Consider the following 6,699-nt stretch of genomic DNA (forward strand, 5'->3'; position numbering starts at 1 on the left):
TCTTGATAGACAAAACGTGTAAGGGTCATAACTCTTTGTTGAACACAGATCTTATTTTTTGCGATTTTCCAAAAGTCTGCTAACTTCTGGGTTGGCCTACAAAAGTGACGTCATAACTTCGGCACTCTATATGCTTATGGCTTGTGCAGTTCAGGCTACATAAGAGACCTCAGCAGACTGCACACTTCAGATTGAAAAACTTTCGCATTGTTTACAAAGAAGGACGCGTGATCTCACATAATGGCCGATAACTGTTACATGCCGTACAATTTTTAACACAGTAATTCACTTTTGTATCCTTCATGGCAACTGTTGTGTTTTTTGTGGAGTTCTGTTATTTGTGAAGTTTTGTTATTTCTTATGTACAAGTTTAATCAAACATTTATTATATATTAGAGCAATAAATGCTGCAAGTAACATTTATGTAGAAACATTAGCGGCCCAATAATGCAGTGTCTCTTTAAGAGAGGAGTGTGCATGTGACCGGTGTTTAATACACTACAAAAGGAAGCGCGAGATTCAGTTAGTTGTATTGACGTTCAACCCGGTGTGCAGCCACTTGGTAAGCTCTTTATTTCATATGTTATCTTGACTGCATTTATGTTATATGCTTCATGTTATTTTATGTCACCATGCTATGTTTTGTACTGTGTTTACATTCGTTGCACGTTAAAGATAGCGCTATGCTTCGGTAGATCTGAGCTGTTAACTGATAACTTTAGAGCATAGCGTTATCTTTATAAAGTTGACTAGGTAGCGATATATATATATATATATATAACATTTTAGACTTATAAGATTGATTTGCCATACCTTTCATTCGTGTTTCGTTTCTTTGGCTTTGTGAATGTTTGGTTTTGTATGAGTCACGGACCGGCATTTACATAACACAGTACTTCCTGGTTTGCCGCAGGGCATTCTGGGAGCTGTAGTTTCCTGCTTCTAAAACGACTGTATGCTTTTTACATAGAGTTTGATAGGGCTTGAACATGGTGTATAGTATTTAAATATGAAGCTTATACATGACATTTATGATGATGATGATATTATTATTATTATTATTATTATGTATTTGTGTGCTACTAATATAATATTAGTAGCACACAAATACATAATAATAATAATAATAATAATAATAATATCATCATCATCATAAATGTCATGTATAATAATTATTATTATTATGTATTTGTGTGCTACTAATATTATATTAGTAGCACACAAATACATAATAATAATAATAATAATAATAATAATAATATCATCATCATCATAAATGTCATGTATAAGCTTCATATTTAAATACTATACACCATGTTCAAGCCCTATCAAACTCTATGTAAAAAGCATACAGTCGTTTTAGAAGCAGGAAACTACAGCTCCCAGAATGCCCTGCGGCAAACCAGGAAGTACTGTGTTATGTAAATGCCGGTCCGTGACTCATACAAAACCAAACATTCACAAAGCCAAAGAAACGAAACACGAATGAAAGGTATGGCAAATCAATCTTATAAGTCTAAAATGTTATATATATATATATATCGCTACCTAGTCAACTTTATAAAGATAACGCTATGCTCTAAAGTTATCAGTTAACAGCTCAGATCTACCGAAGCATAGCGCTATCTTTAACGTGCAACGAATGTAAACACAGTACAAAACATAGCATGGTGACATAAAATAACATGAAGCATATAACATAAATGCAGTCAAGATAACATATGAAATAAAGAGCTTACCAAGTGGCTGCACACCGGGTTGAACGTCAATACAACTAACTGAATCTCGCGCTTCCTTTTGTAGTGTATTAAACACCGGTCACATGCACACTCCTCTCTTAAAGAGACACTGCATTATTGGGCCGCTAATGTTTCTACATAAATGTTACTTGCAGCATTTATTGCTCTAATATATAATAAATGTTTGATTAAACTTGTACATAAGAAATAACAAAACTTCACAAATAACAGAACTCCACAAAAAACACAACAGCAACTTTCATTTAGGCTGCACTGCAGGATCTTTTAAGGGTGTGCTGTAGTATGATTCCATATATTGTTTACAAACGAGGATGCGTGATCTCACGTAATGGCGAATAACTGTTACATGCCGTACAGTGTTTAAGACAGTAATTCACTTTCGTATCCTTCATGGCAACTTTCATTAAGGCTGCACTGCAGGATCTTTTAAGTGTCTGCTGTAATATGATTCCATATATTGTTTACATGGCGCTTTACACGCGACACCATTTTTTATGAGCGTCGCGTTGTTTTACGCAGAGACGCGAGCTCGCGCACATGGACGCCATATGCAATGTGTTTTTAAAGTTCATATACGCTTACAGAAAAGCATGAAAACAACAGAAGCTAGACGATCAGTTGATGGGCATCTGAAAACAGTCATCTGAAAACAGCTTTTTATTTAACTAATCACTGCAGATGTTTATCTGAGATGTTCTGAATTTAGTTTATGTACATGATAGTTTATCTGAATGTAGTGCTATCAGTGATATTTACCCATCTGTTATGTATGTAAGGGAATTTCTATGGACAATTTATTCTAACAGCTGTTTATAACTCTCTTACAGGTCTGCATCCCTCTCATCAGTACAAAGCTATGAAGTTGAAAAACATATTCACACTTTTTGGACAGTAATATGGTAAAATGAGCCAGATACCTCTGTTGTGTATCAGTTTCTTAGTTTATACAAGTTAAGTTTTTGAATAGGGTTTGTTTCCAAATGAACTGAAAATGTCCCCAACTGACCTTCATTTCTATTTTGATTATATTGATAACTTCTTAATAAACCTCAAACAAACATGTATACATTTGTCCTCACATTCTTTACTGTAGTTCCCTCTCACATTCCTGCCTAAAGACTCTTTATGCAGCTCATTATGCGAGTCTTTTGTTTCTCAGCTGTCAATCAATCCTTCTCGCATACAGTTTTATGTGAATGAGTAGGCATAATGATTTTCACATCATTTTAAAGAAAAAACTCTAGACTACTAGATTCTGTTTAGACAAGTCTTGTTAAAACATGTTTAGTATGGGTTTTGTGGACTTAAATCAGTGAAAATGTTGCTTTTTCAAAAACCATGCATAAAAAAAATTCTCTCAAAAACACAAACATGTACATACATGTAGCTCATAAAATATTGTAGTCATGTTTGTGCTGAACGCAGTGTTATGAGACACTTGCCATTATTATTTTTTAAAGCAATTGAAAAAAGAACAAATGCAAGAGCATGTCAGAACCTCTGACAGTGTCCCAAAATGGTCGAACCCCAGAGGGTTAACGTTTTTTTGCTCTATTACTAGGTGCTTTGGGATTTTTGTTAATGATGTCCTTGCACTGATTTCAAATTCTCATCCATTTCTTAGCAGGCTGGGTGGTATGCTGGGGCACCTTTTGCCAGCAGACCAGGACATCCAGAGAGAACTTGTGCGATTGACCTGAGCATCCCCAGTTTCAAGGAGGGAGAGAGCATCGTAGAGAGGTGGGGTCATGCCTTGGACAAGCCTGATAAGTACCCCTCCCTGAGTGCACTGGTTAAATGTTGCCTCTCCATCTTTCATGGAGCAAGAGTTGAGTCTTCATTTAGTCTAATGAATGATCTGATTGACCAAAGGATGGCAACATGAATGTAGAAACATTTAATGCAATCCAGACAGTCAAGTACACCCTGCAGTCCAGGGGGAAAACAGCAATGCAGCTCTTTAGAAGGGAGGACGTGAAGCTTGAGAAGGTGGACAGAACAATTTGCTGGAACATTAACTCTGCTGCAGCCACATATAGACACCAGCAGAAGGTAAATAAGAAAGAAAAGGAGCAGCAGCAAAGCAAGTATGGCTCTCAAGCCACTGGCAGTGCTCAGCAGGCCAAGATACAAACTGCTAAAGAAGGCAAGGTTGAGGCAACTCAGCGAAAGCGGGCCATGGAGACACTGGTAGTCCTCTCTTTCCATTTTTCTGCCATCATTTGTCATGTAAACTGGAAAGGTAAAAGTTACCACACTGATTTTAAATCAGACAAAGATGACCGGCAGGATTGGAGGGCCGCATTTGTCCCACGGTCCGCCAGTAGACTAGCCCTACTGTAAGAGATTAATATGTTTCTTTAACTGCTCTATTTGTTCAGAAGTTAGAGAGCGTCAAACGGTGGGACAGTTAACACTGTGTGTGTCTCTTCAATATTACCACTGTCCTCCCAGTCAATATAAGAAATGTTCATCTCCTAACAAAAACATAATAAGAGGTTCGTTTTTTCCCTGCTAAAGATTACAAAAGAGTTATAACAAGAGAGTTCATTTTGTTATAATTACAATACAATTTTTTTTTTGTTTATGATGACATTTATTATAATTGCTTCAATACCTCTGGATTGGCAATAGGATTTTCCATCTGCCCCACCTCCCACAAATGGTTTGGTGTAAGGTTTTGCTCTCTTCTCAGTAGATGATTGTCCCATCCCTCAAGAAACACATCAAGGTTTGCTTGCAGTCTGGGCAGAAATGCTTAATGGCACCAAAGCAAGTGAACAGTGCTTCTCAGATCCAGCACATATTTGTCCTCTAGCAAGTGCAAAATTTGATAGAACAAGCTGGTGACCCTCATCCAGAGATCACGCCAGAGCCGCTCTATTCTTTAAAGAAGAAAAACAAAGAAATTACAAAATTACATTGCAAGTCAAAAAGTCATACATTTAAATAATGTAGTAATGTCAAAACATTTAAAAGAACAATCAATCTCACCTCTGATTGTGAACACTTTTGCCAGCTACAGTCTGGCCCACGCACAGTAAACATCAGACAGGCTACCCCAACATTCTCTCCTCCCTGATCAGCTTGAATTCTATATAATAATGCAACATATAAAGAGACAAATATATGCATAAATATAAACTGCAATATTGTATAATGTATAAAATGTGTTATATTTCTATAGTATTATGTCAAATCAAGTAATGTATTATTTTAAGTAGAATATTGTCAGAGATACAAATTAATGATTTTACTTCAGTGGGTATCCAAATTCCTCAACAGCCTGACTGAAGTAAGACAGGGTTGTGTAAGATTGGTTATTGTCTGCAGCTCTCAGGTACATTATCTTTATAAAAACACAAGGACTTTAAGCATCTATATTTTTTTCCAAGCAACTACAGTATCTGCGGACAAAGTAATTTTTTACCAGTTAGCAAATTAAATAACTGTAGCTTTAAAAAGGCATACACCACAAAAGGTGTCTTTAAAAAATAACATGCAATTTATAATAATCAAAAACTTTTACTGTGTAGATTACTGTTTAGGCCTACTGTTATATTCTACAAAACTCTACAAAAATGGTCATAATGGTTTTGGCATAATCATTGATGGTACCATGCAGGGCCGTGCACAGACCTTTTGAGGGGCATGTGATGAAACTAAAAAAAGGGCACCCCCTCCAAATAAATATCACATAATAATCGTCTTAAAAGCTTTATATTTATTCACTATTAATGATTGAAAAATTCACTATTAATGAATAAAAAATTACATTTTATGATAGCATGGCATTATACAGTGCAAAGGATATCTGGCCTTGTAAGTTGGCTTTAACAATTTACATCCTGGGTGTTTGTCTGTATTAGGCCTATTTGTAGTCATGTGTTTGTGGAGTGCTCTTGTGTACTCGTTCTTATTTAATAGTAGAATATATTAATTTAAATCTTTGGTTACATACATAAAGTTAAATAAAAATATGTTTGAATTTTATAAGCTAATTTTTATTATTTGGTTAACAAGTTTATTTATGTCATTGAGAAGAGGGGGAAATAGGAGATTAAAGATCAAAATAGGAGATTATACTAGCCATACCATTAGCATATTGAACATGTAACTGCCTACCTGGCAAAACTGTGCTGAGGAACAGGAACCTTGGTCTTTTGAAGGTGCAAATAACTGCATTACTAAAAAATATACTAAACACTAAATAGACTTAACTCTATGCAGTTGATTTCAGAATAAAAAGGTATGAACCAAATAATCATACAACTCCCTTGACTAATTCAAGGCATAAGATACATACATATACAATAAGTTATATCCAGATAGCATATTGTAATGAGTAGCGGGGCAATATACTGTACATACTTGTATCCTTTACACGTTTCTCGTCTTTTATCCAGTTTTCCTTATCTGGGCATCTGATGTCTAAGACCATTCTAATCTGTAATGTTTTTGATGTTAATGTAGGCTAGACATTTACCCGCGCAGGCTCGTGTTCTCGCGGGTCTGAGTGAGATGTGTTGACTTTACCCGGGCTTGAAGTTAAACGATTGAGACGCGTCATGCAAAAAAGCGGTAAAACCCCGACCCTGCATTCAGTATTGTTGTCAGGGGTGCCCTTCACATGCGTGAACACTTGTTTAAAAACTGCTCGTGCTGTGTCAAAAATTCCATTTGGTCGCAGTTTGGAGCCCTTGGTGCCCCCTGATTGCCCATTCGCCCAATCCCGTCTATGGATAATTTGGCTCTGCTCAAATTTATAAAACATGCGTTATAGACATATTCTTTCGTAATAAGACAGCATTGTACTCAAACAACAAGATATTTATTTACCGTTGCAAGACGTAGCTGCTCTGACTGCTGTAGAACTTCAGCTCGCTGCACTCAGGGGGCGGAGTTAAGAGGTTTGACTGACAGTTTGAGCGGATCCAAA

This window comes from Misgurnus anguillicaudatus, chromosome 21, assembly GCF_027580225.2.
Source record: "Misgurnus anguillicaudatus chromosome 21, ASM2758022v2, whole genome shotgun sequence".
Lineage (NCBI taxonomy): Eukaryota > Metazoa > Chordata > Actinopteri > Cypriniformes > Cobitidae > Misgurnus > Misgurnus anguillicaudatus.